Genomic DNA, 14,632 nt, shown 5'->3' with positions numbered 1-14,632 from the left:
AGCTAAACTTACAGATTTCTCAAGAGATTGAGTTCTCGAGACTTTTTATCGCGCGGATCCAACAGCAACTATCCAAACAACTAATGGCTTTTGTATCCAAACAACTCTCTAGTTGCCTCACGCGACTAAGTGCTACGTAGGCCTAGTCCCTGGCAAAGATGTGAGTGCTCAGATCTACGACAGCTCTATCTAGGAAAGTTCCTTGTAGTTTATGCACTGACACAGCCCAGCACAATATTAGTAGCAGCAAACGCTGTTCCACTTTGCCCTGTTCCCTAAAGCATCAAATTCGACAATAGTGGGTTCAACCTGATGCCGACAGCATTACCTCTAATCGTACTGTCATCAAAATCTACAAGGACCGTTGTCCAAGGATTGTTGTGGTAGCTCGCCAGGCTTAAGCTGGTTTTGGCGTAACGCAGGCCACGCGATTTTTCTGAGTATATCGGTTAATTTTTGTTCAGGTTTAGTTCCATCGTAATTTTGTATTATATTAGCGAATGGATTCGGGGATGGTCAAAATGGATATTTTCGTTGAAATCTGAAAACCGAAATTTTTCGCGATCACAATACTTATTTCACTTCGTACAAGGAAGTAAAACATGTCTTGAAAAATCATCTTTAATGAGTGAATCTTCCAAAAACGTCCAGAATAACATTGAGTTTTACACTATATTAAATAGAGTAAGAAGCTAGTACAATCGCTTCTTGTAAATTCAGATCTGTTTCTTATTTTTATAGATGTGGTTTTGTGTGGAGTATTTTGAATTGACAGTATTGTATTCTGATAGACGTCTGAGATTAATAGAAGTTCTAATTTAGATTATTTTTCCTTGATAATCTTATTAATTGAAATAACTAGTAATGTTATTAATTGAAATAATGAAAACATGTATGTTCTTAAAACACAAAGTGTAGTAGAAAAACTCCTATCTTTACCGCTTGCTGAAATAGCTTTTTTTAATTTTGAATAACTGTATTGAAGAAAATGAAATAAAAAAATAATAATAAAATGATAATGGTCTGTTCTTAAATTTAATTATCAGTAATTTTTTTTAGTGAATACTATCAATTATCTGTTTTGCAACACTGATAAACCTGGTTATCTAAGACTAGCTTTTCTTTTGTTAACATGTATTAAAATCATTTAATCCAGCTTGTAAAAATACAATGTATACCTGAAAATAGTTTCACATGAATGAAATTGTTACTCTTATGATATATTAGTATGAATATTTTTATATGTTCTCAGATTTTCAACAAACTGGTCAATGTCATAATACATTAGCAATAAATACATTTTTTCATCATACAAATTAATAGTATATTACAATTATTTCAATTATATAAAAATTAAAAAATGAAATAACATTTTTAATAGTAAAATTTATATTATACGTCTTCGTAATTTGCTCCAATAAACAGTAGATGATTATCTACTTTTGGTATTTTAACTAACTCATACATTATCAATCTAATAATTGATTTAATCCTCACCAGCATTAAAATCAGAAGTTATAATACATCTGAACAACACTGGAAAGGTATTATAGGTGTAAAGTAATAGATTAGTACTTTTCTCTTTGAAATAATATGGCTGCTTGTTAATAAAGTATTTGATGATTAACTAAACATTTACAAACCATCCATTGACTACGTACTGATAAGCCATAGGATTGATAAGCATGAGTCAAGGATTAACTAATAATAATAATATTACAGTTCAAAACAACCTTACATAAATAACATTTAAAATTTAAGATATTATATGATTGTCAAAAAATATGTTGCACAGTAAATGTAATCTCATAATCTGATTATATCAGATCTATTCACTTGTTGTAACAGCTACGTTAAGATACATTATTAGAGGTTATACCAAACTTCTAACAAATTTTTCAATATAATCCATCCAAAAACCATTTTTTCAGTCTTAAGATTTTATAGTTTAACTTTCAATTATCCAAACTCTAAATTTGATGATCTCAAACTTTGAAGATCTCTAATTTGATTTTATATGTGACCTACACAATACCTTATCTTTTAAATAATACCCTGATTTTAGTGTAACTCCTGAACTACATGTAATACTAAGTAAGTAAAAATATATATTTGTTTATGAATGATTTATATTTGAGAAACACTTTCTAATATTTCTTAATGTCTTTAAGTTTATAATCAGAAAACAAGGATACTCTTATAAGTTGATAAGAAAAATGCGAAGGGAACAGGTAATATTACAAGTAACACATGTACTTTTATGAGCAGAACAAAGTATGTTTTGGAAGTTTCCTTTTGTACACTTTATTTATTGTTTATGAAACTGTTACAAAAGGTATTATAAAAAGATACTTATTTTCATTATAATTTTTATAATAGCAGTTTTATAAAATACAGTTACATAAAGTATTTAAATAGTTTTTAAAACAAGCATTCGTTACTGTAGTTCTCATTATACTGATATAGTTTGAATTAAAACTTTTGTCATTTAATCAGTGAACAATATTAAAATTTAAATTCAACATATCAAAATTACTCAAAGACGGGCATTATTGGATTTTAGATATCTCTCTCTCTCTCTCTGGTTTTACACTTTCATCTTAAAACAATAGTTTTAACAACTGATGAAAGTAAAATAATGTACACAATATTATGATGTTGGAGCTATACAATACTATGATTCAAGAAGTCTCCTTGTATTGTTCTAATTTGCTTTCCGCCCAGAAATTATTTCTGATGGCAACTTTGTTTTGTAGTTTACTTTTGTCTTCTTACATTTTTATGATTACTTACCCCGCTATACATATAATTATTTTTACACATGTAAGGAAGGTTGATTTGACCCGATAAATCAACCTATCAATCAATCTAGTAAAGCTAGACTTTACTAGATTGATGTCTTTGGTCAAGATATCAATTTTTTGACAAAATAATAATTTTGTGAATAGTAACTTAAAATGATTTATAGATGTTGAACATAAAACAATTAATTCCTTAAGAATGCAAAAAAAATCTTGAAACCACATTCTATGTGATAATAAAACTCAGATGAAAGGGTGACAATAGTTTTACATGCTTCAACATAAATATTAATGTTATCAGGATACAGATCATCATCAAGTATCTGAGTATTAATTTTTCACCGCCTACAATATATATATATATATATATTCATGAAGGTGAATGAAATATAAATAATAATTTTTTTAATAAATTTATTGATTAATAATATACAAAATTCTTACCTTCATCATTTCTCTATATAGTCTTCTGCACAATCAACATGCTTTTGCCAACAATTTGAAAGCTTGAATATTACTTGTTTATAAAAGGTTTTGAGGACGAGTCGTCAACCATTAGCACATGTACTCCTCGATGTCTTCGTTGATTTCAAATCATTCCTCTCCAAGCAATTCTTTCAAGGGTGCAAATAAAAAATAGTCACAGAGGTACAAATCTGGACTTTAGGGAGGGTGGTCAAGGGTTTCCCAGTGCATCTTTTCCAATTTTACCCTTGTCAAAATTGTAGTGTGTGTCCTGGCTTTGTTATGGAAAAGAATGACATATCTGATGGGCATACCCCATCTTTTGTTTCAGTATGTGGCTTTTGTTGACTGTAGCAGCTGGCAATAGTAAGCCACATTCACCATTTGTTAACTGTGGAGAAAATCAATGAGTAAAACTCCCCTTGAGTAAAAAAAAACATTGTAGTAAGAACTTTTCAGGCTGACAGATGGGTTTTGGCCTTTATACTTCCTTCGCCACTCCTTACTCACCATTTTTGACTCCAGAGTGTAATAATCCTGTGTCTCATCACATGTGACGATGAACTCAAAAAACCATCGCCCTTCTTGGCAAAATCGATTCAAAAGTCTCTCTCACAGATCTATAACCTCACCTCTTTTTGATTTTCGATGAACAACCTTGGAACCCACTGAACACTAATTTTTCTAAAGCTAACATGACCAGTGATAATGGATTGAGCACTACCATAGCTGACGTGATTTCTTCAATAGTGAACTGGCAATCACCTTTAATAAGCTCTTGAACGGCACGGATGTTGTCAGCCGTGAGACTTGATCTTGAGCTTAGATCATAACTTTCGTTTTCTACACTTTCTTGCCCACCCTTAAATTATGTGGCCCATGTATACACTCGGTTCTGGGACAAAGTAAGATCCCCAAACTATACCTTTAAACGAGTTAAAATTTCCGCGGATTTAACACCTTCATTAGTTAAAGACTTTATGATTACACGTTGCACAACAGACAATGGAACCTCTTGCTCACTCATGGCTGTACTGATGACAGAACAGAGCAAAGGAGCTAACCAAGCAGATTCCCCCTTTCTAACATACCAAACATTAACCCCCCATTCTGCCATCTAGCTCGGAACTGCTTGCTGCATAGAATAGTTAAAATTACCATTTGAATTTGATTCACCTTCATACATACAAAATTATATGTAAAATTTGTGAAATAGATGATCTAATATTATGTTATTAAATTATCTGAATTACTTTAACAATGTTTAAGTTTTAAAAAAATCTCTTCATTTAGTTCTAAATGTTGGATATTAATCCAATTTTCAAAAACAAATATATTAAATGTTTAAATCACCAATTTGGAGAAATTCTTGCATGCAGTCCCCTTATTCAACTGGTCTCAGATTTGACTCTTGGGAAAGGGATTTAGTATATTTCAATATCATAAATGATATTCACCTTGTACATTATCCAGTTTACATTAATTATATATGGTAATTAGATTAAACCAATAAAGTAATAAGTCTATTGCAATTGTGTAATTAATTAAATTATTAATTTTACAGGTTATTTTGATGACAGTTTAATATCTTCTTTACTGAGTGATAGGACAATATATTCTTCACCTCTGTTAATGTATGAAGTAGGTTTTCATTTTCATGCATTAAATTTTTGGTAACTATATATCTATTCAGTCACAAGCCATGTGATTGCCAGCAAAGAGTTAACTTTAATGTCAAACATATAACAATAGTAAAATATATATATATATATATATACAGTTATATATGTCTAACTGCAAAATTACAGATGTTATGTGACCCAATTCAATAATAGATATTTAAATAAATTTTTTTTAACAAATTTACTTTTCTAAAATTTTTGATACCTTAAATCTTATTAACTGTTGTAGTCACTGATTACTAAAACCCTACAGCGTGCAGTAATTCTACTGAAGATAAACTTCATAAACCTAATTTTCAATGCTAAATGAAAACTGATCAATCATATATGATTTTAACTATTTACTGTTCATCATTACTTCACATCATATTTGTTTTTGTTATTTTCCTAACCTGAGATATATCAGATATTGTAGAAAAATCTGGTTCGATAATACCATTTACTTCAGTTTTCTTACTTCTAAATTTAATTTTTCAAAATCTTATTATTTCACATCTATTGTACCACAATTTATTAAAGGAAAAGGAATTTCTTCATACAACCAAATTACAACTATGTTAGTAAAAATAATAGCTAGTAACTCTTCTATTAAACAGGATATGAAAATCTAAAATTAATTATTTACCTTAAACAATGAAAAATTTAAAAGTAACTCTGATAGTTACTTATATAACTGATAGTTAGCCACAGATAATTAATAAAATTCAATACAAATAATTCTATTATTCCATAAGATTGTGAATATGCGTCTCTTGCACCTAAGATTAATACACCTAAAATTTAATGTATAATTTTTTTTTATGTTTTTTTTTTATATTCTGCTATATATCTGCTACATATTTTTTATGTTATTATTATTAGTCCTAAAAAAAATTCTCTCAAGTTTTCCACGATGACTGTAATAGTGTGTGACCTATCTAAAACATTCATTAGCTCTAATTTATAAAATAAATCTAGATTTGCCTAAATAAAAACTAAATATACATAATTTTACAAAAAACGTCTAACATGAAACTGGGGTAGTATTTACTATAGTTTTAAAAGCTTTATAGTGCTATCAGCTGATAAGTAACAATTACTGTTACCTTTCTAATGTAAAATAGTAGCCAAGTCACTTAACTATAGTGCTGTACAGGAATCATTTTGTAATGGATTACTACAGTCAAATGTTTGTCTAACTTAAAAATACAAAAAGGTAACAGAAACTAGTAATATCTTCGGGCTTCTAGTATCTAAATAATTTTGCTGGTCACCACTTTTTTATGGTTTCCAGTTAATGCTACATTCTGACTAGATGACTGTGTAATGTAACACAACTAAATTAGTACAGAATCTATACAAGGAAAAGGTTCTGATAGTATATGACTATCACTTATTTAGTACTGGTTCATACACTCAGGATATGTATGACTTAATAAAATGGGGTTTGCATTATTAACACTTCTATCTTTACTTCTTTGAACGGTGACTTTACCTGTGTCAAGTTAATGTACAGTCAAGTACAGATTTGTATCTTTTATAAATCAAAATTTTATTTCCTAAATGTTCAAGATGATATAAAAATCCATAATGTTTTTTAATGAAATAACATGTCATATTTTCCAGGATAAAATGTTCATATTATTCTCAAAATTTCTAAGTAAGTTTCAAAGAGATTTTATTTATTAATTTGTAACTTTAAAAAAATATGCAAAAAATTTCCTTTCAGAAAAGTACAATTCAATAATCATTATGTGTAAGTAAATTTGCCAAAATATCAAATTTCAATTAAAAAAATAGACGATCCATTTTAACTTTATTATGACAATTTTTCAATAAAAAGAAAAAACCTTATTGTTTTTAAGTGTATGTCATTATACTTATTTACTTCTGAATAAAAAATACCTCTTTGAAATTCAATAAAATAAAAAGAAATTGCTTGGTTTTAAATCACATCAACAACTTCAACAATAAAAGATTTCTTGCCGACCTCCATGACCGAGTAGAATAGTGTCTCAGCATTTCATGCGGAGGTCCCAGGTTTGAATCCTGATCAGGCATGGTATGTTTTCATATGCTACCAATTTTCACTGAGGTATGACCGTAGCTGTTGATGCCCTGCTCTTTCATAACAAAAAAAATAAAAGATTTCTTGATACAAATTGACATTTTTAATATTCTTAATTTGATAAATAAGGGAAGATTTTTATTCCATTTTTCTAACATTTAAATGATGTTTTAGTGTCTTTGTTGACAACCTATCAATCAGAAAGAAAGATATTTCAAATATTTTTCAAGTAAAATATATCTGTTATATATATTAAATCATCTTTAAAAATAATAATTTTTTATTTTGTGGAATTTTCAGTATTAGCAAAAAAAAAAACAATTTGACTGATATCAACAACTCTAAATTCAAATCTGCTAAATTAATTTTTTTTTAGACTATAACTTACTACAAAATTTAGTACATTTGGGCAAATTTTAATGCAACAAACGGTTGGTGACATCAGTATTTTTTATTCAATCTTTTTTAATTAAAAAATAAAATGATATATTTACATAATATTTTACCAAAATTTTAAAATTGCAGTTATTTGAAATTTTAATATTTTGTGAACATATGCAGAGTGTTATAATATTCTATAAGTGTCAAGTGTATAAAATTAGATGTTTTGACCTAAGTATAAATGTAACAAAAATAACTACAATTACGATCAAATTGAAACTAAATATACATTTTACATACATTTATATGAAGTCATGAAGCCATGAAATGCAGAGTACTAAACTGAATTAGAGTTCACTGAAAACTAATTGAAAGTTCAGGATGTGTTTATTGGAGCTTTGATTCCCCCAATTACCAACAAACAAAACTCAGCTCACAATTCCCTTTTATAACTTTGAACGTAACTATACTACATCTATTAATGTACTAAAATTGAATTATTGTTCTAAACAAAAGAAATTTTTTTATTTGTTTTTAGTAATTAAAAAAGACATACAGGAATACTAAAACAAAAATTAAAATTTATATGGTAAAATACTTTTTCTACAGTAATTTTACAAAAATCTATCCAATTATAAAATAAGAATTTCTCTAATTAAAAGTTGCATTGACATTAAATTTCATTCAGTTTTCCCTTAAAGTTTATTTAAAGGAATTTAATTAAAGATACTTGATTAGTAATTTTTTTTTTTAAATTAAGAAAAAAGAGTACAAAAATAAAACATTTAAATAATCATCTAAATTTACACATAACTTTAAAATTTGTATTCCAAGTTTGTTTAATATAAGAGTTTGTAGAAAACCTTTCCACTTAATCATAGGATACTACAAATTAAAAGTGTTCTGATCTGGAAAAAAATGGTTCATTGAAGTTTTTAATTCAAAATATTTTGTAATAAGGCAAAAATTAGGAGTATTTCATAAAATAAAGCTAAGGCAAATGATAATTAACACAAATAAACGATTTTGTAGAACTAGGTCAACAACCAAAAAATATACTAAGAACAATGAAAAAAGTAAACAGTTAGAAATGGATTAAACATTTCTGTTGACCATAAGTTATTATTGAAATTCTGGTACGTTAACGACAAGTAATCTAACTGGGATTCCCTGAGGATAGAGATCTGAGAATGAAATTGTATCACACCTAAAACACGCAAACTATGGCTGAAAAAATAAAAGGTAAAACATGTTCCGGCAAAAAAAAAATAGTAATAATAATAATAATATAAGAGTGAAAAATATCCAAGGTAATAATATGGATAGATAATTTGTTTTCAGTGATAAACAACATGTGAACGAATACTAAATTTCCAAAATTATAGTTCAGGTATCTCCTGGGACAGAAAAATCTTCCTGTAATCTGCAATATAAAGAATATTCACAAGCTTGTATTTTAAATTTGATAATTAATTTCTACTTAATGGTCTAATATAAACTGGACATTTTAAAAATCAATTATCTGGAAAAGTTAAACAGTTATTCAACTATCATCAAGGCGTCAAACTGATTCAAACAATAAAGCAGTATTTACCTTAAACAGTAAATATATAACATAAATCAAAGCAAGAATTAAATTTACTAACCATGTATCTATATTTTTTAAATAGTTTTATTCAATATATTTTCATTTATTCTCTAAACAATTAATATTTACTCACCTTTATTTTATCTTTTAGCTATTGTTTATTCTTAAGTTAGTTTGTTACTTGTTTTCAAAGAGTTAATACCCTTTATTATACATAAAGGCAATATATGAGGTCAGTTCAGAAAATAACAGACCTTTTTAATTACACAGCATGGAGATCCTCAGTAACCAAATGTTCTTGGATTGTTGATATCTCGTTTAGTTTTTGTGTTATTGTTATTTGAGTGCAAGGATTTCTGGTGTTAGTAGCGATTTTTGTAATGTACAATTTTTTGATGATTGAACTTTTGTCTCAATTTCATCGTGATAAACCCAGCTTTCTCATCCCGTTATGATCCTTTGCATAAATGTTTCATCATTATTGGCTCTGTTTAAAAAGTTGTTAACAAACGTCCACTCTTCTTTCTACAGTTTGGTCAACAAATGAGGAACAACAAACTTTGCTGCGATTAGATGCATGTTCAATTTTTCAGTCAACGTCACGGCATGATCTAATTGTGATGCTAACCTCTTCTCCAAGTTCTCTGATGTCATTTGGGGATTTGCACACACCAGATCATTGATTTTCTGAATGCGGATGTCATCAGTTGAAGTCAAAGGCCTTCTTGGTCGAAGGCCATCTTCAATCATCTGAAAACCAATTTTAAATCATGAAAATCATTATAACATTACATATGACCCAGAGCATTGTCTTCTGGTTTTTGACGGGGTTGCCCTCATTGCATACGTTGACGATTTGGCAAGCTCATTGATGGGCCCACAAAAGATGTAGTGGAGGAAAAAGTGAATAGGGCCATAAGACAGATAAGCATGTGGTTGGCAACAAGTGGGCTATGACTCACTCCAAAAAATCGCAACTCGTGGTAGTGGCAGGCCGACATAAGATTAGAAGTATTCAAGTTACAGTCGATGGGGTTCGACTAGAAACAATGCCCTTTGTGAAATATCTTGGAGTATGGTTCGATCAAAATGGGCTATATAACTGGCACCTCAATAAAGTATGCAGTAAAGCAGAGCAAATCGTTAACGCTCTGAATAGACCAATGGGTACCAAATGGGAACCCAGAGCATATAAAAGAAAGCTTTTGATGATAGCAGTGACTTCTATATTCAGAGATGATCAAAATGGATATTTCTGTTGAAATCTGAAAACCAAAATTTTTTTGTAGTAACAATACTTTCTTTACGTCATACAAGGAAGTAAATACAGATATAAAAATATTATTACAGGATATTTTAAACATTATTGGAGAAGATGGGAAATAGTTTCTTTTTAAATCCTATATACACAGTTATGTTGACTGTAGTAATCAGAAAATGATCAAGAATCAATTTTAATAGTTTAATACAATTTTTTCTTCAGTTATAGCTGAACGAGAAATAGATTACCTTATAAGTGATTATGATTTCAATTTAATCTGATCTTTCAATTTTTAAAAATAAAACTTCTTTCAGTTTGTATTTTTTTTATCCTTATGACATAACTCTGTTTTTTGTAAAAATATTTTATTATCGTTTCTGTTATCCGAAGTCTGCGGTCATGAGAATTAATTAATTTTTGTATAGTTTTGTTTTTATTATCCGTTAACACATTTGTTAAATTATTTTCATTCTTTATAAAATAATTAAATTTTCTTCATATAATTTCTACTCTGTTTTTCATGAGTATTTCACCTAAACATCTGAGTAAAAGTTTACTTATAAAATAAATATTTACTAAAACATCTCTGGTAATTGGTGCAGTAATCTTTAAACCAGAAATATTAACTATAATTATTATTTTTTTATAAATTATCAGTCAAAAGATTAATCAAGAAAAATGAACTAATGATGTAAATAATAAATTAAGCGACTTATTATACTCTGTAGCATATTTGATGACAGCATGTAGCAAACCACTAAACATAGTATGTCACTTTTGAATATATTGTAATGACATCATTTTTTTTTATAATTTCCAGACAAAAAACTACCTCCACATAATTATTATAACATAAAAAACATCATAGTACAAAAAATTCACTGGCATCAGGGGTCAGTTTTAATAGAAATGGTAGTTGTGATAAGTTAGAAGAATTAATCTTCAAGATCAAACTCTTCACTTCAATCTAATAGATAACACTAAACACAGATTTGAGTAAGTTTTAAAATATTATTTTGTGTTCATGAAGCCCCAATAGTTATTCACACTTTATAGAATCCAGCCTTAAAAATTACACCTTTTTTGAAAAAAAATAAATCTTATAAAGCATTAACTGATAAAAGTTATTAACCACTAATAAATACCAACAGTGACCAATGACACTCTCATTTTCAAGATCCTCAATTCCAAAGACATCCCAGATAAGTTACCAACCTCTAAATAAAGTAAACTTATAGTAAAAACGCAGTTACTATTTATCATACTATTACAATATGTGAACAGAAAGTTTGACCCTCGCCAACTGCTGTGTCTATACTATATTCATTAGCTTATAGAGTGAAAAATAAACAAACGCTGAATGTGCGTGAGTGAGTTCATCATGATTCTGCTGAGTCACATCCCATGTGACTCAATCAGTGCCAATTCACTAGTCATCCATATCTATATACAATATAATCATTACTCAAATATTATCACCATATAATTAGTCATATAATAGTCATGTAATCAAACATTTGTATAATGTTACGTCTTCTCAGTTCTAGTAAAACCCTTGATCTTTTCATATGATGACTCTTTTGTTCTTGTGTTCAATTTTTGTATTTCTGTTACTTTACTTTAACATTATTTAAAATTAATATAATGCAATTTTTTTTTAATTTACTGTAACGTGAGCGTAGTGTATTCCTAGATTTGTGTCTATATGACTTAGTTATACCGTTATTTTGACGTGTCTGTATCAGACACGAATACAGATGAATCTGTATTCATCTGATAATAATGGACAATTATTGATGTCGCCTCTGAAAAAAGCCACATAAAAGGCCCTTAAGTCATGCAGAAAACACTTCATTCTAAATGCTTACAAAAGATAATTAGAGAGACCTTCAGCAACCATTTATTATTTCTTATTTCTATTCTTTTACTTAATTTAATTTACCCTTTCAGTAAGTAAATTAATGTAATTTACTAATGATCAATTATAAAGTTTATCTACAGTCATTTTTTTTTTATTTTAGCACCTTTCTTGCTAATAAACTTCATAGGTTGTTTTTATTTTAAGCAGAATAATGGGTACATAGTCTAAAGTTTTCCTTAAAAGATTCTCTGCACCTCACTCACTTACTGCTAAAATATCTCATTGCAATTTTTTTGCTGGAAATGCATTCTATCAAGAAGAATGTAAAGAAAACATTTTTAATTAAATTTTTTTTTGTTCTTTTCTAATTTTAAATGGAACATTTAGACTACATTGTTCTTTCATTCTAATAAAAGAACAAATTTTTCTCTGGAAAAAATTATAAACAAAACTATCTTAACATTATATTCATACTATTGCTATTTATCACCAAGCTTATACTAAGTTAATCTTTCAGAATAACTTGAAGCGAATGAGCTCAACAATTTGTGATAATGGTTACAGCTCATATGAGGTCTATTCTAAAATTGACTTCTGATTAATGCATGAAAAAGGTTTTTATGCGTAAGTCACCTACCTAATTGCATTACTTGTCGACATAGTTGCTACCTACAAATATTATTTAATTTCATTTGAAAACTCAGAAATTATAAAACATGTTTATCAAACACAACTGTACAATTATTAAGCATCACCAACTCCCTCTTCATTGTGCATAACTGTGCAACCTTCTTCTATCAGTGAGCACTTACAGTGGTGTCACTCATATCCAAAGAATATAACATAATCGTTGGTGGATCATGATAGCATTGTGTTCTAGTTGAACAAAACTAATACACATTTGGCGTGAACATCATAGCAGCTTCCATTTTTTTTTTGTCAAACACTGCTTTACCAGTACTTAACAGAGTGGATGATGTGCAGTACATAACAAAATTACAGATTACCAATGGATACTCAGAATGTACTGTACTGTTATGGTAACCAGTTTATTTTCGACAAGGAATAGGAAGAAGCATATTTTGGAATAGCACTTAAACAATTTGAAAGAATGCCTTTAACTAGACTGAAAATTCAATTTGATGAAAAGTCTCACATATAAATAAATCACTAATGGTTTATATTTATTTCATAACCTTACTAAAGAATGCTATTTATAAGGCCTACCTACATTTGACTTACTTCATAACAACTGTAACTTACATTGTAACAATAAACTGACCATCATTATTTATTTATCTCGTTTATCAATAATTCACACCTAAAATATTAGTATAAATGTAGACTATATTTCTAACAGAAGTATTTTTTGACTTGATCATTTATAAACAAAGTTTTCATTAACTGACATGCCATGTACCTGACCACTATTTGCCCTAATTGATGTAGAGTCTACAGAAAATATTTTTTTTTAAAAGCTTTAGTAATTAGTTTTTCTAAGCAATTTTTTTTTTTTTAATAATACATACCTTTTAATTTTAAAAAGTTCAAATGCATTAAAATTTGTAATAAAAGGTTTACTGTATTTGGGTCCTATTAAATTTTTTTAATGAAAACACTATTTACTGAACATGTATTACTTTAAATAAGCAAGGTAAGAGCTGTGAATGATTTCATCATTCTTCTCAATAAAATTCCATTTTTCTGTCTTTTTAATATCCTGAGCCTAAGGTACGCATCCGTGTGCATTCCTACAGATCTGCCACTGCTGTAAACAAACATATACCAAGATATTATCAATACTTTCTGTATTAAACAAAATTGTAGATTTTCAATAAGATTAAGAATAAATTATAATTAATTAAGTATATTATGAAACACGACAAAATAATTTTCTTTTAATATCTCTAATTACCATGCAATAAAAAAATTATAATTAGGAACAATAAAATTATATATGAAGATACTAGAGAATACTTCAAACTTTATTATAATTTATAATTTTATCAATAACAATCATTATGATTGTACTATAATACAATAAATATTTACTCACTATAATATTTATATATTTATATTATATATAATATATATATATAAGTACCTACACATTATGATAAGGTAACTTGCACCGTCACTGGTCCTTAGTTGGTAGTGCTTTTATGAGGCCTATTTACATTATTTAATTCACACAAGCACATATTATAATTATTATCATATAATATGTGAAGAATTGGTGAATATTTAAAACATATGTATATTATTAAGGACTGTATTTTTATATATATTTTTTTACATTTCTGAAAAATTTAAAAAAAGGGACACAAATATGAATAAATTGATTTTTATGGAAAAATTAAAATTAACTTTTATGAAAGCACACAAAACTTTGTATTTTTTAAATGCAATTAATAAGAAGAAATATTTAATTTTATACATAAAACAGATTTAAAACATTTATGATACTGCTTTTTCACTAAAAACCCTTTTTAAAAATTGTATCATACAAATACAGTGAAACCTCCTATTACACACACTATTGATTA

The 14,632-nt window shown here is 28.0% G+C and overlaps 1 protein-coding gene across 1 annotated transcript in view; it reads right to left on the bottom strand.

The window, feature by feature from the left end:
- Nucleotides 1–7,728, bottom strand: part of Nepl16 (Neprilysin-like 16) — a 290,999-nt gene extending 283,271 nt beyond the window's left edge. Inside the window, exon 1 of the mRNA XM_075365303.1 lies at nucleotides 7,677–7,728. The gene's annotated coding sequence lies outside the window, so the exon portion shown is untranslated. The remainder of the gene's footprint in view (nucleotides 1–7,676) is intronic.
- Nucleotides 7,729–14,632: the final 6,904 nt, after the last annotated feature.

Source organism: Lycorma delicatula, chromosome 5, assembly GCF_047948215.1.
Source record: "Lycorma delicatula isolate Av1 chromosome 5, ASM4794821v1, whole genome shotgun sequence".
NCBI lineage: Eukaryota > Metazoa > Arthropoda > Insecta > Hemiptera > Fulgoridae > Lycorma > Lycorma delicatula.
Note: the sequence above shows the minus strand (reverse complement) of the source record. Positions and strands in the feature narration are given on the sequence as shown.